Genomic DNA, 25408 nt, shown 5'->3' on the forward strand with positions numbered 1-25408 from the left:
GAATGTACCCTTCATCTCCCAGGGGACTTAAATTCCTTCTTACCACCTTTCAGCCTCTCTCTTTGCTTTTACACAATGTCCAGTTGCGCTTTCTGAGAAATAGGAACATGTATCTACTCCATCATCTCAGAAGTTTCATTCTTTTTTGATTTCTAGTGAACACACTACTATTATAAATGTTTTTCTACTGTAAGTACATTTTACAAGTCTTGTTTTCTTTTTGTAGTAGTGGGGAACTCTACTACTGAGCTAGATACTCCCTGCTCTCCCCCCACTGCCACCCTGTGTTTAGCATTTGATATTTTACTGTTTGGTAATTCTAAATACATTCCACTTTTTACTGATTTCTTTGTTCCATGAAATAAGTTTTGGTTTGTTTTAAATTTCCAAATGAAATTTCTGTCTCTTTGATACTGAGCAGTGATTCTCCTAACTGTAATATTTTGTCTAGGAGACTATCTGAGCTGTGCATGGTGGCACACACTTGCATCCTTTAGGCTGCACACGTAAGATGAGAGCTCAAGGTTAGTCCACAGACATCACCTGAATGCACCAGGCCTTAGAAGATCAGGGATCAGGCCTGGTTAGTACTTGGATGGAGGAGAACTCAGGGCAATCTGGTTGTGTAACAAGTTCAAGGCTAATTTAGACTTTATAGCAAAACTCTGACTCAAAAAAAACACAAAGAAAACTTCATCTATACACTATTGATTCTTCTGTATTTGCTGTGGCCTAGAAAGTGACTAATTTGTTTCATAAAGCTCCTGTGTGTGGTGCACACATGCCCATCTCTACTAATCACCAATACACACTCTTTTCTTCTTTCTAAAGAGGGAGGATGGTGAGTAGAGTTCATTTTCCCGAGCCTTGAGTTTTCAGAGCCATAGTTGTACTGGGGACATGATTTCAGTCCCACATCCTCATCTATGGCAGCCCAAGGCTTTGTTCTTGTGGAAACATTAAAATCCACTTCTAGATTTCAGAGCACTGCTCTCTCCCTATGTTCACTGTGGGGGCCATCCATGATAAGCTAAGTCTGGGCAGGTCATCCAAAGGAAGTTCTTTACTTCCAACCATTATCACCTGGGACTCTGGCCATCGATGAATTCAAATGGAGTCTGGAGTCTCAATAGTTTACTCTGAGACAATGCCTTGCTGCAAGAGGAACCACAGGCTGAGACTGCCTGACCCCCACCCAAGAGCAGACCATTCAAAGGAAATGCCTGGTATTCCAAGTGTTGTAGATAGAGACACCTGCCAGCACAACTCAACAGGACACCCCTAGACAAATGTCAGCCAATCAAGGGCCCTAAACCTCAGAGACCCCTCACCCCCACCTTTTCTACTATAAAAACCCAACTCTAACTGAGCTCGGGGCTCTCCGATTATTCCAATATGTTGGATATGCAGAGAGACCAAGTTTGCAAACTTGATTAAAATAAAGGCTCTTTGCTTTTACACACGGGACTCGGTTTCCTTGTTGGCTTGTGCAGAGACCTCATGGATTTGGGCATAACATTCATCAGTGTTCACTACTCAAAACCTCCAAGTGCAATTTGCCTTGCTCCTGGGAACTAAGGGACCACTCCTATCCCGTGGCTTTGGTCACACCCTTCAGCTCTACGTTCTTCACTCATTTTGTTCGGGAAGAAAGCAATCAAGGTACACATCCTCTTGTGGATTTCAGAGAAACAGAGCAAAGTGAAAAAAGAGGGAGGAAGTAGAGAGAGGAAGGCTGGTAAGTACTCCTCCACGATTGGCTAGTTCACAGAGAAGCCACACTTGACGCTGAATAGGCTAAGCTGGAGAACTTGTCCCTTAAGAGGCACCTGAGACTTTTACCCCAAGGTGCAGCTTTTCAGCATCTCCTCTATAGTGGTCTTTTATTTGTGTTTTAATAAATAAAGCTTGCCTGAAGATCAGAGGGCAAAGCAGCCATGCTAGTCAGCCATACCGGCCAGGAAGTATAGTAACACACACCTTTAATCTAGGACCTGGGAAACAGGGGAGATGGATCTCTGTGAGTTCAAGGCTACCACGAGGTACACAAAAATGGTTCAGAAACAGATCCAGGTGGTGGTAATTCACATCTTTAATCCCAGTGTTTGGGAGTCACACATTTTTAATCCCAGCACTAGGAAGGTAGAGATAGGAGTGAGATAGCTGGGCTGAGCAGGGAGAGGAATATAAAAGGGAAGAGACAGGAACTCAGTGGAGTAAGGAGTCTGAGGATTCATGAAGACAGGATCTTGTCTTTTCGGTCTGAAGATTTGGTAGAGGTAAAAGGTCTCTCTAGTGGATGGCTGCTTTGCTTTTCTGATCTGTAGTTTGAACCCCAATATCTGTCTCTGGGTTTTTATTATTTGTGCTACACTCCTCTGTCAATTGTGAGTTTGGTGGTCTATTGTGGGACCCCAAGAATTCTTATGGAAAAAGATAGAGATAGGATCTAGCACAGTAGTTCTTAATTTCTTCTTCTTCTTCTTCTTCTTCTTCTTCTTCTTCTTCTTCTTCTTCTTCTCTTCGTCTTTTGTTGTTTCTCGAGACAGGGTTTCTCTGTGTAACAACAGTCCTAGTTGTCCCGGAACTAGCTCTTGTAGACCAGGCTGGCCTCAAACTCACAGTTCACTCTACCTCCCAAGTTCTGGGATTAAAGGCATGCACCAGCATCAAATTATTTTGTTGCTACTTCATAACTGTAATTTTTCTACTGTTATGAATCATAATGTAAATATCTGTGTTTTCTGATGGTTTTAGGTGATTCCCCCAAACGACTCATGACTCATAGGGTGAGAACAACTGGTCTAGAATATTTTCTGCATTTCCAAGTCTTATATCTTGAGATCTGAGGGTTTGGTAAGCACTCATGAACTTTATCATTTAAAAAACTGACAAATTACAAAATGAAAAATAAAGACTGACGTTGACTGAGGTTTCTGTCCCACCTGGTCCTGTAGCCATTAAGTCCCGAAGGAATCACACAGAGGTCTACATTAGTTATAAACTGATTGGCCCATTAGCTCAGGCTTCTTATTAACTCATAACTTATATTAGCCCATTATTCTTGTTTATGTTAGCCACGTGGCTCAGTACCTTTTTCAGCGAGGCAGTCACATCTTGCTTCTTCTGTGGCGGGGTCACAACTGCAGGCCAAATTTTCCTCTTCACAGAATTCTCCTATTCTCATTGACCTGCCTCTACTTCCTGTCTGGTTGTCCCGCCTATACTTCTGCCTAGCTATGGGCCAATCAGCATTTATTTAAAATATAATTGACAGAATACAGACCACCGTGCCACAGACTGATGTGTGTGCTTGTTTTCACTGTGAAAATTTTGCAATCAACAAGAAGGCAAGCTTTCATAATTAATAAGTCTTCATGTGGTTATTTGGGAGCTGTCTGGCAGGACAGAGAAAGACTTGCTACACACCAGGCTACACACTCAGGACTGAGTCTTTTGGAATACTGGATGTTTGGTCTTTACAGTGTGAGGTAGACTACCCCAACCATATCATGGAACTCAGTCTAATAAATAACTCCCTTTTAACATACATTCATGTAGTCTGTTCTGTTCCTTTAATAGTGGTTCACAACCTTCCTAATGCTATGACCCTTTAATATAGTTCTTTATGTCGTGGTGACCCCAACCATAAAATTATTTTGCTGCTACTTCATAACTGTGATTTTGCTACTGTTGTGAATCATAATGTAAATATCTGATATGCTACCCATTTGTTTAGACCTACAGGCTGAGAACCACTGCTCTAGAGACTTCTGACTACTACAAAGACTACAGACTAAAACACACGTCAATGAAGTGCCCGACTTTAGAACTCACATAAAATGTGGGAGCCTATAGCAAGCATATGCAACTCCAGGTGTTGTGGAGTGATAGGAATGGCCCCCATAGGCTTATATATTTGAATGCTTAAGGTGGCACTAGGAGGTATGGCCTTGTTGAGGTAGGAGTGGCCTTCTTGGAGGAAGTGTGTCACCAAGGGGTTTCTTTTTTTTCTTTTGAATTTTGCTACCTTTATTTTAATTATCAGAAAGGGTATGTAGAAATACAATAATGATAAATATAAAGATGTTAATGTCTTTTTTTAAATTTATTTATTAAAGATTTCTGCCTCCTCCCCACCACCACCTCCCATTTCCCTCCCCCTTCCCCGATCAAGTCCCCCTCCCTCATCAGCTCGAAGAGCAATCAGGGTTCCCTGCCCTGTGGGAAGTCCAAGGACCACCCACCTCCATCCAGGTCTAGTAAGGTGAGCATCCAAACTGCCTAGGCTCCCCCAAAGCCAGTATGTGCAGTAGGATCAAAAACCCATTGCCATTGTTCTTGAGTTCTCAGTAGTCCTCATTGTCCGCTATGTTCAACAGGCAGCATGAAGTGAGACACTGAACTTGGCTTGAAACACCTTGGTCAGCGATAAAACCGGACTCACTGACCAAGGGGTTTCAAGCCAAGTTCAGTGTCTCACTTCATGCTGCCTGTTGATCGGAATGTAGAACTCTGAGCTACCTCTCCAGTACCGTGTTTGCTTGCATGCTTCTTGCTTCCCATCATGAGGTAATAGAATAACCTCTGAATTTAAGCAAGCCCCAGTTAAATGCTTTCTTTTATAAGAGTTGCCGTAGGTTCACAGCAGTAGGACAGTGACTAAGACAGCAGGTTAGGATGGTGGGGGCAGTGGGCAAATCTTGAGATAGGTAGATTCCTGGAGTTAATGGGCTAACCAGGGAGAGACCCTACTTCAAAAAACAAACAAACAAACAAGGTGAACAGTAATATGGGATCGATATCCTGATATTGATCTCTGGCTTCTGCACAGATGCACATGTACATGTACACACAACAAAATACACGAACACATAACTCACCTGAACACACACACACACTACAGATCAAAACAAAGTAAAAGAGCTAGCACACAAGTGTAACAAATTACATCAGAGATAAAAGAATGTTTACATACAGAAAACATCCACCTATCCATCTAATTCACTTAACAAAGACTCTTCAAGCGTCTTTTATGTTACAGATATTTCTACGAATTGGAGATTCTGAAATAAATTAAATCCAGACTTGATTTTAAGAAGAGCATCTTTTAGCAGCAGAAGCAAGTGAAAAATAGCCACTTAGGATGGTGCATATACAAAAGCACAGAAAACACAGGCTACCCAGTGAGGCCCAAATGTCAGATAAACAATGGACAATTTAAAAATGTGTCAAGTTCTGTGGGTTTTTTAAAAATCATTTTCCCTAAAACCTGACAACCATAATTATTGGAATACAAATGAAACTTCTAGAAGAAAAAGTATGGAAAACTGATAAAATTAGCATGTCATGGTTTCAGATGCAGGAAGCAGACAAAGCAAAGTCTACTGCATTACCCTCCATGCAGTGTGAGGAACATGCAGCCCTCCTATCACAGTGCTGAGTACTCAGAATCTCTGCACCCTTGAACCATGAGACTTACGGAATAAAGGTTTGTGGGCGAGGTCATCTAAAGTGATTCCTCCATCAGGACTGAGCTCAATGCTGCTAGTAAAATTGTACTTAGCGGTTCCTTCTAGAGAGACAGTGATTTTTGAAGAGTCTCCGAGAACTGCCTGATTGAACTCTGCACGAACAAAAGTAACTGGAGTATCTCCTTTAAAGCCTTTCTGTGGGCAGAAACATCACATTACAATTTCAGATACATGACTTTTCTGCATATCTGGTAGCCTATCTTATCCTGAACTAATGAGCTACACCACAAATACAAATGGGACAGTAGAAAATCATCAAACAAATGCAGTTCTAGCTAAATGCAACATTCTACGTAAAAGTTATTTTCATTAAAGTTTAAAAAGGTATCACTTTTTGTCTTACCTGAACCTAAAAATATATTGCTATATATCTTTAAAATTTGAGAAAAAATACACAGGGAAATAAACTTCCTATGGCCTTATTCTAATGTGCAGGCATTACTAACATTTCAGAATATAATTTTATGTTTCATTGTGCGTGTGTGTGCATGTGTACACTTTGGCATACACATTATTCATTGTGCATGTGTGTGCATATGTACATTTTGGCATATACATTACTAAACAAACAGCTCATTACCTATGTCCTTTTAAAGAATCCTTCTATAAACTTCAGGGCAGTGAATATTTTCCCATTTCAGTATTTACCTAATTTTTAGCAGTTATTGCAGGTCTGTTATTTGAAATGCTAAAATGAAATTAATCACTGAAAGAATTCACAAAGTTTAAAACCTTTTCAGAAGAATAGGGTAAAATTTATAAGCCAGATGTGGCGACTTGTGCTGTAATTTCAGAGTCTAGGAGGTTGAGACTGGAAGATTGCTCTGAATTTGAGGCCAGCCTGGGATAGTGAAACTCTGCCCCAGAAGAAACAGAATAGGGTGGGTAGAAATGACTTTGTGTTGGTGTGAATGAAAAGAGCCTCCACAGGCTCAGGGAGTGGCACTGTTAGGAGGTGTGGCCTTGTTGGAGGAAGTGTGTCACTGGAGGCAAGCTTTGGGGTTTCAGATGCTCAAGCTAGGCCCAGTGTCTCTCTCCTCCTGCTACCTTAGAAACTGGATGTAGAACTCTCAGCTCCTTCTCCAGCATCATGTCTGTCTGAACGCCACTACGCTTCTTGCCATGATGACAATGGACTTAACCTCTGAACTGTAAGCCACCATGGTTAAATCTTTTCCTTTATGGTCACAGTGTCTCTTCAGAGCAATAGAAACACTAAGACAGATTTGTTTTTACCTGTTAAGTTTACCATTTAAAAGACCAGGTAGTTTAAACATTTACTATTACAACGTGCTGAGTATAAACTAATAACATGAAATAATTGGGAGGAGTAAAATGAGGCACAGCTTCACTCATCCCCCCCCATGCTCCTACATAGGGACTTTGTGGGTTCCCAAGAATCAATTTACCAAATCATATGCGTTTGTCACAGTGATGTGCACCGTTCTGCCTGTTGATGACACCTGATCCATGTCAGCACTCGGTCAAAGTCTCTTTGGTCCACTTTGCCCTCTGTAAAGATAACAAATGAATCTGTTTTCTTGTCCACCACATCACAACCAGAACTGCTGGGGCTGCAGGCACGTTATAGGCGAGCCTTGGTCATCCCTGCTTTGCAGCCTCTGCTGCTGGAGGGAAAATACTTTGAGGATTGTCACTGGCATGGCTCCACTAACTGATGCTAAAAGTCCCTAAATACAAACACCTATGACATACAAATGATCACAAGACAGTGTTCTCCCCACATCTCCTCCAGTCTGAGAAGTTCCCTTCGGGCATTATGTCTGTCTTATAGACTCTTGAAAGCAACAAAGGCACATGCCTCTATTTTCAAATAATTTTATAAACAATTTCAAAAGTAAATTGTTCGGGGCTGGAGATATGGCTCAGCAGTTAAGAACGTTGGCAGCTCTTCCAGGGGTCCAGAGTCCAATAACCACATCTATAATGATGCTCTCTTCTGGCCTGCAGGTGTATATGCAGATAGAGCACCATATACATAAAATAAATGAATCCTAAAAAAAGTTATTAAAAAAATTAAATTGTTTGGGTGTAATGGCACATACCTGATGTGGGATGTCCTTCTATATGTTGTGACTATGTGTTTTTCTTATTGGTTGATGAATAAAGCTGTTTCAGTCAATGGCCAGGCAAAATATACTTAGGTGGGAAATTGAAACAAAGATAGGGAGAAAGAGAAGGTGGAGTCGGGCAGATGCCATGTAGACCAGGGAAGTGAGATGCCAGGGCATCACCGGTAAGACCCAACCACATGGTGAATATAGATTAATAGACATAGTTAATTTTTAAGAGAGAGTCGGTCAGTAAGAAGCCTAAGCCATTGGCCAAACAATTGTAATTGATATGAAGTCTTAGAGCTTAATATCATAAGCGGCTGCAGGGACCCAGTGGGCAGAAAGAGACTGGTTCACTGGGATTGAAGGGACAGAGAAAATTTCCATTTACACACACTCTGTAACCCCAGCACTTAGGAAGCTGAGGCTGGAAGATTTTGAGTTCTAGCAAACCTAGTTTATAGAATTTAAAACCAGTCACCCAGGGCTACATAACCAAACACTGTCTCACTTAAAAAAACCAAACAAACAAATAAATAAGTGTCTGTTTGAGACAGGATCCCACATAGCCTAGATTAGCTGTGATAATTAGTACTGTCAACTTGACAAATGTACAATCTCCTGGGACTGTAATCCTGTAGGGGATTGTCTTGGTCAATCTCCTGGGACTGTAATCCTGTAGGGGATTGTCTTGGTCATGTTGAGGTAAAAAGACTGACTTACTGTGGGCAGCACCATTCCCTGGGCTGGGGATCTTAGATTGTATGAGTGGAGAAAGCTAACTGAGCCAGGTGGTGGTGGTGCACGCTTTTAATCCCAGCACTTGGAAGGCAGAGGCAGGCAGATCTCTGTGAGTTCGAGGCCAGCCTAGTGTACAAAGTGAGTTCCAGGACAGCCAGAGCTGTTATACAGAGAAATCCTGTCTCAAGAAACCAAAAACCAAGAACAAAAACAGCAACAACAAAAAAGAATAATGCAAGGGAAAAAGACAAACATATGTCCCCTCTCATATGCAGAACCTAGGTTTAATCAAACACATGACATGAAAGCAGACATGTGAAAGCCCACCTATTTGCCTGCAGTCTCGGTGGAACTCTGAAACACAGCTTGCTCCAGTACTGAGGGGACCTATGAGGTGAGTAAGCAGCCACATGGCTAGGAACTCCCCAGCAGGACAAAACCCTGGGCCCTTTCTCCAACTCCCTTGGCTTTTCTAGCCAGCCAACAGGGAGTTTCCTGTGGCTAGGCTCCCCCATGCCATCCAGCCACCATTCAAACTACTAGCTATACCCTGCCCCCAAACCCACCTATTTGCTTCAATCTCCGTGGAACTCTGAAACACAGCTTCTTCAATACTGTGGGGATTTAAGAGGTGAGTGAACAGCCACATGGCCAGATGCCCCATTCTCTAGGACCTCCCCAGTGGGACAAAACCCAGGGGCCCTTTCCCAACTCCCTCAGCTTTTCTAGTCAGCCAGCAGGGAGCTCCCCTAAAACTAAAACCTATCCACTGGACCCCCCAAGCTATTAACCACAACCTGCCTAAGAGCTGAGAGCTTGCTATGATACTGAGGGAACCAAGAGTTTGCTATAACACTGAGGGGATTAAGAGAGAGCACCAAGAGAGCAAATTAGGAGAGAAGACCAAAAGAGCAGGCATATAGAGACCTCAGAGGCTTTCTGAGACACACACTGACAGTACAGAGCAGACCAAGAAAAACTCGCAAACACTCAGACAGCCACAGCAAGGACTGGACCAAGAGGCAAAGACACTGCCAGCCTCATTTGAAGAATGGGCAGGTGCCAATGCAAGAATTCCTCCAACATCCTAAAAAGCAACATGGTAACACCAGAACCCAGTGGTCACACAAGAGGAAAACTTGATCATCCTAACCCAGAAGAAGTAGAAGAAAACAACTTTAAAAGTAACTTTATGAAAATGATGGAGACCTTTAAGGAGAAAGTGAAAAACTCCCTTAAAGAAATGGAAGAGTGCCCATCAAAATCCCAGCAAAATAGAAACAGAGAAAACAATACAAAGAATCAATGAGACAAAGAGTTGGTTCTTCAAGAAAATCAACAAAATAGACAAACCTTTATCCAAACTAACCAAAAGGGAGAGAGAGAATATCCAAATTAACAAAATCAGAAATGAAAAGGAGGACATAACAACAGACACAAAGGAAATACAGAGGATCATCAAGTCATATTTTGAAAACCTGTACTCCAAAAAATTGGAAAACTTAATGGAAATGGACAACTTTCTTGATAAATATTACTTACCAAAATTAAATCAAAACCAGATAAGCAAATTAAACAGACCTATAACTGCTGAAGAAATAGAAACAGTCATCAAAAGTCTCCCAACCAAAAAAAGCCAGGACCAGATAGTTTCAGCTCAGAATTCTATAAGACTTTCAAAGAAGAAATAATACCAATACTCCTCAAATTATTCTGCACAATAGAAACAGAAAAACATTGCCAAACTCTTTTTATGAGGCTACAATTACCCTGATACCCAAACCACAGAAAGACATTACTAAGAAAGAGAGTTACAGACTAATCTCACTCATGAACATTGATGCAAAAATACTCAATAAAATACTGGCAAAACAAATCCAAGAACACATCAGAACTATCATTCATCATAATCAAGTCGGCTTCATCAAACAGATACAGGGATGGTTCAACATAAGAAAATCTGTCTATGTAATCCACTATATAAACAAACTGAAAAATAAAAACCACATGATCATCTAATTAGATGCTGAAAAAACTTTTGACAAAATACAGCATCCCTTCATGATAAAGGTCTTGGAGAGAGCAGAGATACAAGGAACATATCTAAATATAATTAAGGCAATATACAGCAAGCAAACAGCCAACATCAAACTTAATGGAGAGAAACTCCCAGCAATTCCACTGAAATCATGAACAAGACAATGTTGTCCACTCTCTCCATATCTATTCAATATAGTTCTTGAGGTCCTAGCTAGAGCAATAAGACACCAAAGGGAGATCAAGGAGATACACATTGGAAAAGAAGTCAAACTCTCACTGTTTGCTGATGATATGATAGTTTATATAAGTGATCCCAAAAATTCTACCAAGAAACTTCTACAATTCGTAAACAATTTCAGCAATGTAGCAGGATACAAGATTAACTAAAAAAAAATCAGTAGCCCTTCTGTACACAGATGATAAAAGGGCTGGGGAAGAAATCAGAGAATCAATACCCTTTACAATAACCACAAATAGCACAAACTATCTCAGAGTAATTCTAACCAAACAAGTGGAAGACTTGTATGACAAGAACTTTAAATCTTTGAAGAAAGAAGTTGAAGAAGACACCAGAAAATGAAAAGATATCCCATGCTCTTGGGTAGTCAGAATTAACATAGTAAAAATGGCAATCTTATCAAAAACAATCTACAAATTCAACACAATGCCCATCAAAATCCCAGAAAAATTTTTCAAAGACCTCGAAAGAACAGTACTTAATGTCATATGGAAAAGCAAAAAACTCAGGATAGCCCAAACAATCCAGTACAATAAAAGAACTTCTGGAGGCATCAAAATACCTGACTTTAAACTCTACTACAAAGCTACAGTACTGAAAACAGCCTGGTATTAGCATAAAACAGACAGGAGGACCAATGGAACTGAATAGAAGACCCAGATATTAATCCACACATCTTTGAACACCTGATCTTTGATAAGAAAGCAAAAAAATATCAAATGGAAAAAAGAAAGCATATTTAGCAAGTAGTGCTGGCATAACTGGATATCAACATGTAGAAGAATGAAAATATACCCATATTTTTCACCATGCACAAAACTCAAGTCCAAATGGATCAAAGACCTCAACATAAAGCTAGCCACACTGAACCTTATAGAAGAGAAAGTGGGAAGTACACTTGAACGCATTGACACAGGGAACCACTCCTGAAATATAACCCCAGCAACATAGACACTGAGAGAAACAATAAATGGGACCTTCTGAAACTAAAAAGCTTCTGTAAAGCAAAGGACATGGTCAACAAGACAAAACAATAGCCTACAGAATGGGAAAAGATCTTCATTAACCCCACATCAGACAGAAGTCTGATCTCCAGAATATACAAAGAACTCAAGAAATTGGACATCACAATAACACATAATCCAATTAAAAAATTGGAGTACAGACATAAACAGAAACCCTCAACAGAGAAATCTAAAATGGCTGAAAGACACTTAAGGAAATGCTCAACATCCTTAGTCATCAGAGAAATGCAAATCAAAACAACTCTGAGATTCCATCTTACACCTGAAAGAATGGCCAAGATCAAAAACACTGATGACAACTTAGGCTGGAGAGGTTGTGGGGGAAAAAGAAGAACACTTCTGCATTGCTGGTAGGAATGCAAGCTGGTACAACCCCTTTGGATATCAGTGTGGTGATATCTCAGAAAATTAGGAAACAACCTTCCTCAAAACCCAGTTATACTACTTTTGTGTATATATCTAAAGGATGCTCAATCGTACCACAAGGACATGTGCTCAGCTATGTTCATAGCAGCTTTGTTTGTCATAGCCAGAACCTGGAAACAACCTAAATGTCTCTCTACTAAAGAATGAATAAGGAAAATGTGGTACATTTACACAATGGAGCACTACACAGCAGAAAAAATAACAACATCTTGAATTTTGCAGGAAAATGGATGGAACTATTTTGAGTGAGGTAACCCAGACACAGAAAGACAAATATCACATGTATTCACTCACAGGTGGTTTTTAAACATAAAGCAAAGAAAGCCAGCCTACAAACCACAATCCCAGAGAACTTAGACAACAATGAGGATACTAGGAGAGACATACATAGATCTTATCTACATGGGAAGTAGAAAGTAGTAAAAGACAAGATCTTCTGAGTAAATTGGGAGCATGGGGACCTTGGGGGAGGATTGAAGGGGGGAGGGAAGAGGCAGGGAGGGGAGCAGAGAAAAATGTAGAGCTCAATAAATATCAATAAAAAACATAAACCCTAAAGAAATGGAAGAGAAGACAAACAAAAATTGGAAGAATTAAATAAATCCCTCAAAGAAACCCAAGAAAACTAAGAAAAAAAAACAATCAAACAGGTGAAGGAAACACTTCAAGACATGAAGACTGAAATAGAGGTAGTAAAGAAAATACAAACCAAGGGAATTCTGGATATGGAAAATCTGGGTAGATGAACAGGAACTACAGAGAGAAGTATAACCAACAGAATACAAGAGATAGAAGAAAGAATCTCAGGCACTGAAGATAAAATAAAGGAAATAGACTCATTAGTCAAAGAAAACATTAAATCGAACAAATTCTTAACACAAAACATTCAGGAAATCTGGGACACCATGAAAAGAACAAACCTAAGAATAATAGGGGTAGAAGAAAGAGAAGTATAGCTCAAAGGTACAGAAAATATATTCAACAAAATTATAGAAGAAAACCTTCCCAACCTAAAGAAGGATATGCCAATGATGGTACAAGAAGCTTACAGAACACCAAATAAACTGGGTAAAAAAAAAATCCCCTCGCCATATAATAATCAAAACACAAAACATACAGCATAAAGAAAGAATATTAAGAGCTGCAAAGGAAAAAGGTCAAGTAACATATAAAGGTAAACCTATCAGAATTACACCTGACTTTTCAATGGAAACCATGAAAGTCAGAAGGTCTTGGATAGATGTGCTACAGACACTAAGAGACCACAGATGCAAGCCCAGACTACTATACCCAGCAAAGCTTTCATTCACCATCAATGGAGAAAACAAAATATTCCATGACAAGAACGGATTTAAACAATACATATCCACAAACCCAGCCTTACAGAAAGTACTAGGAAGAAAACCCCAACCCAAGGAAGCTAACTACACTCACAAAAACAAAGACATCTGATAACTCCTACCGGCATAACACAAAGAAGGGAAATACACTAACACTACTACTGAAAAATAAAATAACCAGAGTTAACAACCACTGGTCATTAATATCTCTTAACATCAATGGACTCAATTCACCTATAAAAAGACACAGGCGCCAGGCAGTGGTAGCGCATGCCTTTAATCCCAGCACTTGGGAGGCAGAGCAGGCGGATCTCTGTGAGTTCGAGACCAGCCTGGTCTACTACAAGAGCTAGTTCCAGGACAGGCTCCAAAACCACAGAGAAACCCTGTCTCGAAAAAAACCAAAAAAAAAAAAAAAAAAGACACAGGCTAAGAGAATGGATACGAAAACAGGATCCAGACTTCTGCTGTATACAAGAAACACTCCTCAACCTCAAAGACAGACACTACCTCAGAGTAAAGGGTTGGGAAAAGCTTTTCCAATCAAATGGACCTATGAAACATGTGGGTGTAGCTATCCTAATAGCTAACAATATAGATTTCAAACTGAAATAAATTTTGTTAGATATTAGGATGACAATTCATCAAGATGCAGTCTCAATCCTGAATATCTATGCCCCTAATACAAGAGCAAATATGTAAAAGAAACATTACTAAAAATTAAATCGCACCTCAAATGGCACACACTAATAGTAGAAGACTTCAACACTCCTCTCTCACCAATGTCAACCAGACAGAAACCTAACAGAGAAATAAGAGAACTAACAGATGTAATAAATCAAACGGAATTAAAAGACATCTATAGAACATTCCACCCAAACACAAAAGAATATACCTTCTTCTCAGTATTTTTGGAACCTTCTCTAAGATTGATCACATACTCAGTAACAAAGCAAACCTCCAAAGATACGAAAAAAATTGGAGTAATCCCCGTGTCTTACCAAATCACTAGGGATTATGGTTAGAATTTAACAACAATACTACTCTCAGAAAGCCTATAAACTCATGGAAATTGAACAATCAACTACTGAATCACCCCTGGGTCAAGGAAGAAATAAATTAAAGTCTTCCTTAAATTCAATAAAAATGAAGGAACAACATATCCAAACCTATGGGTCACTTATGGAAGCAGTGCTAAGAGGAAAATTCATAGCACTAAGTGCCCACATAAAAAAAATGGAGAAAGCTCACATTAGTAACCTAACAGTACACCTGAAAGCTCTAGAAAAAAAAAAAGAAGCAGACTCAGCCAGGAAGGAGGCATAGAAGACAGGAAATAATCAAATTGAGGCTGAAATCAACAAAATAGAAACAAAGAAAACAATACAAAGAATCAATGAAACAAAGAGCTGGTTCTTTGAGAAAATCAACAAGATTGACAAACCCTTATTCAAACTAATGAAAATGCAGAGAGAGAACATCCAAATTAACAAAATCAGAAATAAAAATGGGGGACATAACAACAGACACTTAGGAAATTCAGAGAATCATTAGGTCTTACTTCAAAACCTGTACTCCACAAAACTAGAAACCATAAATGAAATGGACAATTTTTTAGATAGATACCATATACCAAAATTAAATCAAGACCAGATGAGCAATTTAAATAGACCCATAAGCTGCAAGGAAATAGATGCTGTCATCAAAAACCTCCCAAGCAAAACAAGTCCAGGGCTGGATGGTTTTAGTGCAGAATTTTACCAGAGCTTCTGAGAAGAGTTAATCTCTTCTCAAATCTATACTCCTCAAAGTGTTCCACATGATAGAAACAGAAAGGACATTGACAAACTCTTTTTATGAAGCTATAGTTACCCTGATACCAAAAACACACAAAGACTCCACCAAGAAAGAGAATTACAGACCAATCTCACTCATGAACATGGATGCAAAAATTCTCAATAAAATACTGGCAAACTGATTCCAATAACATAAAAAAAAAATCATCCATCATGATCAAGTAGCCTTCATCCCAGAGATGCAGGGCTGGTTCAACATACGAAAATCTATCAATGTAATCGAGCATATAAATAAACTGAAAGAAAAAAACCATATGATCATTTCATTAGATGCTGAAAAAGCATTTGACAAAATTCAACACCCCTTTATGATAAAAGTATTGGAGAGATTAGGGATACAAGGGTCATACCTAAATATAATAAAAGCTATATACAGCAAGCCGACAGCTAACATTAAATTAAATGGAGAGAAACTTAAAGCCATCCCACTTAACTCAGGAACACGACAAGGCTGTCCACTCTCGCCATACCTCTTCAATATAGTACTTGAAGTTCTAGCAATAGCAATAAGACAACATAAGGGGATCAAGGGGATTCGAATTGGAAAGGAAGAAGTTAAACTTTCGTTATTTGCAGATGATATGATAGTGTACATAAGCGACCCCCAAAACTCCACCAAAGAACTTTTACAGCTGATAAACACCTTTAGTAATGTGGCAGGATACAAGATCAACTCCAAAAAATCAGTTGCCCTCTTATACACAAAGGATATGGAAGCAGAGAGGGAAATCAGAAAAGCTTCACCTTTCACGATCGCCACAAACAGCATAAAATATCTTGGGGTAACTCTAACCAAGGAAGTGAAAGATCTATTTGACAAGAACTTTAAGGCATTGAAGAAAGAAACTGAGGAGTATACCAGAAAATGGAAGGACCTCCCTTGCTCTTGGATTGGGAGGATCAACATAGTAAAAATGGCAATTCTACCAAAGGCAATTTATAGATTCAATGCAATCCCCATCAGGATCCCATCAAAATTCTTCACAGATCTTGAGAGGACAATAATCAACTTTATATGGAAAAACAAAAAACCCAGGATAGCCAAAACAATCCTATACAATAAAGGATTGTCTGGAGGCATTACCATCCCTGACTTCAAACTCTATTACAGAGCTACAGTGATGAAAACAGTGTGGTACTGGCATAAAAACAGAGAAGTCGACCAATGGAATCGGATAGAAGACCCGAATTTTAACCTACAAACCTATGAACACCTCATTTTTGATAAAGGAGCCAAAAGTATACAATGGAAGAAAGAAAGCATCTTTAACAAATGGTGCTGGCATAACTGGATGTCAACCTGTAGAAGAATGAAAATAGACCCATAGCTATCACCATGCACAAAACTCAAGTCCAAATGGATTAAAGACCTCACTATCAGTCAGAACACATTGAACCTGATAGAAGAGAAAGTGGGAAGTACCCTACAGGAGATGGGCACAGGAGATCGCTTCCTATGTGTATCCCCAACAGCACAGACTTTAAGGGCAACATTGAATAAATGGGACCTACTAAAACTGAGAAGTTTCTGTAAAGCAAAGGACACTGTCACCAAGACAAAAAGGCAACCTACTGACTGGGAGAAGATCTTCACCAACCCCGCAACTGACAAAGGTCTGATCTCCAAAATATATAGAGAACTCAGGAAACTAGACTTTAAAATGCTAATTAACCCAATTAAAAAATGGGGCACTGAACTGAACAGAGAATTCTCAGCAGAGGAAGTTCAAATGGCCAAAAGACACTTAAGGTCATGCTCAACCTCCTTAGCAATCAGGGAAATGCAAATCAAAACAACTTTGAGATATCATCTTACACCTGTCAGAATGGCTAAAATAAAAAACTCCAATGATAGCCTTTGCTGGAGAGGCTGTGGAGGAAGGGGAACCCTCATCCATTGCTGGTGGGAATGCAATCTTGTGCAACCACTTTGGAAATCGGTGTTTCGGTTTCTCAGGAAATTCGGGATCAACTTACCCCTGGACCCAGCAATACCACTCCTGGGAATATACCCAAGAGATGCCCTATCATATGACAAGAGCATTTGTTCAACTATGTTCATAGCAGTATTATTTGTAATAGCCAGAACCTGGAAACAACCTAGATGCCCTTCAATGGAAGAATGGATGAAGAAAGTGTGGAATATCTACACATTAGAGTAGTATGCTGTGGTAAAAAACAATGACTTCTCAAATTTTGCATGCAAATGGATGGAAATAGAAAACACTATCCTGAGTGAGGTTACCCAGACCCAAAAAAATGAATATGGGATGTACTCACTCATAATTGGTTTCTAGCCATAAACAAGGGTCACGGAGTCTACAATTGGTGATCCCAAAGAAGCTAAGTAAGAAGGTGAACCAAAGGAAAAGCATATAGTTGTCCTCTTGGCTATGGGAAGTAGACAAAATTGCCGGGGAGAAAATTGAGATCTTGGGGGTGGGGTGGGATGGGGGTAAGGGGAGATGGGGAGAGAAAAGGGAGAAGGGGAGAATGGGGGGAACTTGGGGAAAAAGGAGGATTGGGATAAATGAAGGTTGGATAGGGGAGCACGGAAGCACAATTCTTAGTTAAGGGAGCCACCTTAGGGTTGGCAAGAGACTTGAACCTAGAGTGGCTCCCAGATGCCCAAGCCGAGCTCCCCAGTTAGTTCCTTGGGCAGCTGAGGATAGGGAACCTGAAATGACCCTATCCTATAGCAATACTGACGAATATCTTGCATATCATCATAGAACCTTCATCTGGTGATGGATGGAGACAGAGACAGAGACCCACACTGGAGCACTGGACTGAGCTCCCAAGGTCCCAATGAGGAGCAGAAGGAGGGAGAACATGAGCAAAGAAGTCGGGACCACAAGGGGAGCACCCACCCACTGAGACAGTGGAGCTGATCTATTGGGAGCTCACCAAGGCCAGCTGGACTGTGACTGAAAAAGCATGGGATAAAACTGGACTCTCTGAGCATGGCGAACGAGGGCTGATGAGAACCCAAGGACAATGGCACGGGGTTTTGAACCTACGTAATGTGCTGGCTTTGTGGGAGCCTAGCCAGTTTGGATGTTCATCTTCCTAGAAATGGACGGAGGGGGGAGGACCTAGGACTTACCACAGGGCAGGGAACCCTGACTGCTCTTTGGGCTGGAGAGGGAGGGGGAGAAGAGTGGGGGAGGGGGAGAAGGGTGGGAGGAGGGGGAGGGAAATGGGAGGCTGGGAGGAGGAGGAAATTTGTTTTTTTTCCTTTTCTCAATAAAAAAAAAGTTAAAAAAAAAAAAGAATTAACTGTTAACATTGGTCACTTTGCTATAGAATCCATAGCTCTATCTGCAAGACTGAAGTGACCCTCTTCAAACTGAGGGACCTCTGTAAGCTGAAGTTCAGCCTTCGTTACCCCTGGCCACTCAGGACCAGCAAATGAAGTGAGCTGTGTTAACCTTTAAATGATGGCATGTATGTGACTTTTTGGTTGTGCGTTTTCCCATTCCTCTCGTGCTATGCAAAACGGGCAGTGTCAGGGGAGTGCAGAGCTTTGGTAAACACCATCAGCCAGTGCCAGAGAGAAGGATGGACTAAACACTAACACCAGTATAACTGAAAAACAAGGTTAATAAATTTTTTTAAAAAAAAAAGAAAAAAAATCTATCAATGTAATCTATCATATAAATAAACTGAAAGAAAAAAAACCCACATGATCATTTCATTAGATGCTGAAAAAGCATTTGACAAAATCCAACACCCCTTCATGATAAAGGTCTTAGAAATATTAGGGATATAAGAATTATATCTAAATATAATAAAATCAATATACAGCAAGCTGACAGCTAACGTCAAATTGATTGAAGAGAAACTCAAAGCAATTCCACTAAAATCAGGAACAAACCAAAGCTGTCCGCTCTCACCATATCTCTTCAAAATAGTCCTTGAAGTTCTAGCAATAGCAATAGACAACAAAAGGAGATCAACTGGATTCAAATTGGAAAGGAAGAAGTCAAACTTTCATTATTTGCAGATAATATGATATTGTACATAAGTGACCCCAAAAACTCTACCAGAGAACTCCTACAAATGATAAATATCTTCAGTGATGGGGCAGGATACAAGATCAACTCCAAAAAATCAGTAGCCTTCCTATACACAAATGATAAGGAAGCTGAGAGGAAAATCAGAGAAATATCGCCTTTTCACAATAGCCACAAATAACATAAAATATCTTGGGGTAACACTAACCAAGGAAGTGAAAGATCTATACGACAAGATCTTTAAGTCTCTGAATAAAAAAATTGAAGAAGATACCAGAAACTGGAAAGATCTCCCGTGTTCTTGGATAGGAAGGATCAACATAGTAAAAAATGGCAATTCTACCAAAAGCAATCTATATTCAATGTAATCCCCATCAAAATCTCAACACAATTCTTCACAGACCTTGAAAGAACAATAATCAACTTCATATGGAAAAACAAAAAAAACAGGATAGCCAAAACAATCCTGTGCAATAAAGGAACTTCTGGAGGCATCACAATTCCTGACTTCAAATTCTATTACAGAGCTACAGTAATGAAAACAACTTGGTCTTGGCATAAAAACAGAGAAGATGACCAATGGAATCGAGTTGAAGACCCGGATATTAATCCACACACCTATGAACACCTTATTTTTGACAAAGAAGCTAAAATTATACAATGGAAAAAAGAAAACATCTTCAACAAATGGTGCTTTCATAACTGGATGTCAACCTGTAGAAGAATGAAAATAGATCCATATATCACCATGCACAAAACTCAAGTCCAAATGGATTAAAGACCTCAATATAAGAGAACCTGATAGAGGAGAAAGTGGGAAGTAACCTTCAATGCATGAGCACAGGAGACCACTTCCTAAATATAACCCCAGTAGCACAACACTGAGAGCAACAATAAGTAAATGGGACCTCCTGAAACTGAAAAGCTTCTGTAAAGCAAAGGACAGAGTCAATAAGACAAAAAGGCATCCTACTGAATGGGAAAAGATCTTCACCAACCCCACATCATAAAAGGACTGATCTCCAAAATATATAAAAAACTCAAGAATTAGACATTAAAATTCTAAAGAACCCAATTAAAAAATGGGGTACTGGACTCAACAGAGATTTCTCAACAGAAGAATTTTAAGTGGCCAAAAGATACTTAAGGAAATGTTCAACTTCCTGAGCTATCAAGGACATGCAAATCAAAACAACTCTGAGATACCATCTTATGCCTGTCAGATGGCTAAGATCAAAAACACCATTGATAGCCTATGCTGGAGAGGATGTGGAGTAAGGGAAAACACTCCCAAGTTTGGGAATGCAAACTTGGACAACCACTTTGGAAATCAGTATGGTGATTTCTCAAAAAACTGGGAATCAACCTACCTCAGGATCCAGTAATATCACTCTTGGGAATATACCCAAAAGATGCTCAATCATACTACAAAAGCATTTGTTCAACTCTGTTCATAGCAGCATTATTTGTAATAGCCAGAACCTGGAAACAACCTAGATGTTCTTCAACTGAAGAATGGATAAAGAGAGTGTGGCACATTTACACATAAGAGTACTACTCAGCAGTAAAAAAACAATAACATCTTGAATTTTGCATGCAAATGGATGGAATTAGAAAACACTATCCTGAGTGAGGTAACAGACCCCAAAAAATGAATATGCTATGTACTATCATTGGTAGATACTAGCTATAAACAAAGGACCTTGAGCCTATATAGTTTATGATCCCAGATAAGCTAAGTAACAAGGTGAACCCAAAGATAAAAATATATAGACCCACCTGGAAATTGGAAACACACAAGACCGCCTGACAAAATTGGGAACATGGGGGCGGGGGGTAGAAGGAAGGGGAGAAGGGGAACGGGAAGGAAGAAGGGGAGTGTTGAGGAGAACCTGAGGGAATGAGATAGTCGAGATAGAGGAAGGACAGATATGAGAGCAAGGAAAGAGATATCTTGATTGAGGGAGCCATTATGGGGTTAGCAAGAAAAATTTCAAGCAGTCCACAAGGATGACCCTAGCCAAGACCCTAAGCAATAGAGGAGAGGGGGCCCGAACTGGCCTTGCCCAGTAGTCAGACTGATGATTATCTTAAATATCACCATAGAACCTTCAACCAATAACAGATGAAAACAGAGGCAGAGACCTGCATTGGAGCACTGGACTGAGCTCCCAAGGTCTATTTGAAGAGTAGAAGAAATGAGAATATGAGCAAAGAGGTCAAGACCATGAATGGTTCATCCACTGAAAAGTTTACCTGAGCTAATGAGAGCTCACCAACTCCAGCTGGACTAGGAAGGAACAAGCATAGGACCAAACTAGTCCCTCTGAATGTGGTTGACAGTTGTATGGTTGGGGCAGACTGAGGAGACACTGGCAGTGGCACTGGGATTTATCCTTACTGAATGCACTGGCCTTTTGGGATCCTATTCTCTTTGGATGTATACCTTGGTCATCCTAGATGTAATAGGGAGAGCCTTGGACCTTCCACAAAGCAAAGCGCCTTACCCTCTCTGAGGATTAGATGGGGAGTGGGAGGGTGTGTGGAAGGAATGGGAGGAGGGGAGGGAGTGGGAATTTGGATTGGTATTTCTTTTTTAAAAATCTAATAAAAAATGAGAAAAAAGAAAAAAAACAGAATATTATTCTGCCCAGTGTATTGTATTAAAGCAAAATACATAAATAGCTCTCCTGATCAATTTACCAAGATTATGTTAATGGTTTTTACAATCATTAAAAGTTTTATTGGCGAAAGAAAGGAAGGAAGGAAGGAAGGGAGGGAAGGAAGGAAGGAAGGAAGGAAGGAGGGAAGGAAGGAAGGAAGGAGGGAAGGAAGAAGGGAAGGAGGGAAGGAAGGAAGGAAGGAAGGAAGGAGGAAGGGAAGGAAGGAAGGAAGGAGGGAGGGAGGGAGGGAGGGAGGGGAGGAAGGAAGGAAGGAGGGAGGGAAGGAAGGAAGGAGGGAGGGAAGGAAGGAGCCTTCCTATATGCCATTCTATATTCCTAAAGCCTTTCTATATGCCATACAGGAGAGAAAGAAACAGTTTTGGGGTGAGAGTGGAAGGGATGAGTCAGGGCCTACAGGGACAGTGGAAGGAACCTAACTAAGTACAACGACAGACAGATGAATCTGTCATAAGGAAATCCATTGTTTCATACTGAAATTTCATATTTTATACTGAAATTTTATATATTTTATACTGAAAATAAATTTAAATTTAAATAAATTTAAAGGTAAAAGGAAAAGTCAGCTGTGAGGACAGAGTCCTCCACGTCTGTCTGGGGTGGGTGATCTAAAAAGAGGGCAGTCTTTGCAGCCTTCAGGCTTCCTCAGGCTGAGGAAGCCTCACTTCTCTGCTGCACCCAAATGCTTCCAGGCGCTTCCAGGGCCTCAGTGGTACTGGCAATTTCCTTACCAAGCATACGACACAAAAGGAATGCCTTTTTGTGTCAGCCCCTTCTGGTAAATTAGTGCTCCCCGTGCTAAACTAGCACACTTTGAGTCTCTTTGATTCCTTTTTATCCAATTCATTCCATTCCTGTCAAAATCATTAATCGAGCAAACTTTATTAAGTTAGGGACAGGGGTAACTGCTGAGGTTAGGAGACGATATAAGCCCCCTTTCCTTGGGAATTTAAAGTCTACTGAGGAAGAGAGACATATAAATAGACCAGGAGGGATCAGCTTGGTGACTGGTACCCTAGCAGAGGATTGAGCAAACTAACTTTCCATTATGACTTGGTATGCACTAAAGCCTTTCTATATGCCATACAGGAGAGAAGGAAACAGTTTCCGACAATTTGTTATCTTACCAGGCCATCACTGAGCAGGGACGTGTGAAGCTGGGACCTAAGCAGGTCTGAGAAGGCATGTGTGTATGGGCATACCAGGACAATCTCCTCATGGGAGGCCACCTGGAGCTAAAAGAATGGTTTAATATGAAGGCTGTTCCAGGCAGAAAGAAAAGACTGCAAAAGGTTCAAAAAGATCAAAAAGCAAATCAAATACTTCAGTACGTTTGGATCATAATGTGAGAATAAATCGAGATCAAGGCAGAGGAATACACACGAATATTCTTCAGCTGTGTTACTACTTCCAGCTCCAGCCTCAGCATTGCGGTCAACATCGCCCTTCGAAGGTCTAGCTTAGGCTGGGCCCCCCACTCCCCAGTGTGTAGCCTTATCACTTTGGGACCTTCGCATTCTTTGACTTCCTATTTGTTTTTCTTCTGTCCTTTCTAAGACAGATACCAAAGCTATTCATTCACTTTAAACATTTCCTATCCACGAAGATTCTCTCCATTCGGGAATAATAATAATAATCACGGTGCCCGTGCATTCAGCCACTCCTATTCCGGGGACATTTGTTTTGTTTATGAGGATGGGGATTTTGTTGGCTTTTCTCACGGTGCTAGGCACACAAGAGTCTCAAGCACTTCACTGAACTGGCTCCACTAACCCAGAAGTAGGACCACCTCCCACTGAGTAAGGGTGACCTTGGACAAAAGCCTAAGAAGGGCCTGCGCTCAGGGTGAGGCAGTACGGTGGGAGCAGCTGGGCTGGGAGGGAGAGTCCTTGGTACCACGGGAGTTTCAACCTGGCCTTGGCCTGGAAGAAAAGATCTGGGGAGGAGGAGTAACCCAAGGCCTCTGAAAGGGAGGTGCTGTCTTACCTGAGGCAGAAGCTGGTTATGTTTTCTGTAACTATAGCAACCGGCTAGCTCTCGCGAGAACTTGTTTTTCCCGTCGCAGATGACAGCCCACACTTGTGTTTTGAAAACCACGCCTCCTGAGTAGTGTGTTTTGGTTTGGTTTGGTTTTTTTCTTCCGTTTTGCAAGTTTGAGTGAAAGTGCAGCTTTTCACCCTTCGATTTTATTTTCTCGACTCTTGATTTCAATATACCAACACACACACACGCACACACGAACAATAAAACTAAAAGGAACTTTTGTTAAAGAAAAAAGTCCAGTGAGACCAGGCCAAAATAACAACCAAACACAAAACCCCACAAACAAAAACCAAAAAGAAAAGAAAGCCTTTACTAAATATATGTGTGAACACACATCATTTTAAAGGATGCCCAGGCTCTTACCTCTAGTTCCAGTTATTTGGGAGGCTGATGCAGAAGGAAGGATCACTTGAGCAGGCGTTTGAGGCTAGCCTGGACAATATAAAAGTCTTCCCTTCAAAAGCAAGTTAATAACTTAAGTCTTTTCTCAAAATGTCTGTATCTTAAATGCTTACTCTTGGATTCAGCAGTTAGCCCTGCCTGGGGCAGGGAGCAGGTGGCACACACCTTTTTAATTCCAGCACTGAGGAGGCAGAGATAGGGGACTCTCTGAGAGTTCAAGGTCAGCCTGGTCCACAGAGAAAGTTCCAGGACAACCAGGGCTATGCACTTAAACTCTGTCTCGAAAAACAACAACAAAAAAAGGTGCCCTTCCTGCTGTGCTAGAAGACCCAAGTTTGACTCCCAGCACCCGCATGGGCAGCACGACTGCCTGTAGCTACAGCATCAAGTGATCCAGGGACCTCTTCTGGCCTTTGTGAGTGTCTATGCTCAGGCAAACGTAAAAGTGAAAAATAAATCTTTTAAAATTCTCAGCTGAGACAGGGCAGTGGTGGTGCACACTTTTAATCCCAGCACTCGGGAGGCAGAGGCAGGCAGTGAATTCGAGGCCAGCCTGGTTTATGAGAGCTAGTTCCAGGACAGGCTCCAAAGCTATACAGAGAATCCCTGTGTTGAAGAAATAAATTCTCATTTGGGTATGCTAGCAAGTTCCACATTAGCTAGGGCTACATAGCCAGATGCTTCTTGTGCATTCCAAGTATACACTATCCCACCAGCGTGGCCTCCATGCTGACCATGCCTAGCAGTATAGCTGGAAGGAAATGGACAAGGTCTAAGCAAACTGCTATCAAAGTCACAACCAACAAGCAGTCCCAAGTCTATGACTCCAGCTCCAGGGCACCTACACCCATGTGCACATACCCACACAAAGACAGACACACACACACACACACACACACACACACACACATTTGAAATATAAGATAAACCTTTTTTTAAAACCACTGCTGACTTTGTCAGAAATTAACAAGAGGACTCATGCTTCCCACTT

General features: G+C 40.7%; 1 protein-coding gene across 1 annotated transcript in view; it reads right to left on the minus strand.

Annotated features, from left to right (window-relative positions):
- Positions 1-5553, minus strand: part of Cfap70 (cilia and flagella associated protein 70) — a 54541-nt gene extending 48988 nt beyond the window's left edge. The window contains exon 1 of the mRNA XM_041638909.1: positions 5483-5553. The gene's annotated coding sequence lies outside the window, so the exon portion shown is untranslated. The remainder of the gene's footprint in view (positions 1-5482) is intronic.
- Between the last annotated feature and the right edge of the window lie 19855 nt (positions 5554-25408).

This window comes from Microtus oregoni, unplaced genomic scaffold (assembly GCF_018167655.1).
Source record: "Microtus oregoni isolate MIOR12 unplaced genomic scaffold, Mior012 000056F_ref0000123, whole genome shotgun sequence".
Lineage (NCBI taxonomy): Eukaryota > Metazoa > Chordata > Mammalia > Rodentia > Cricetidae > Microtus > Microtus oregoni.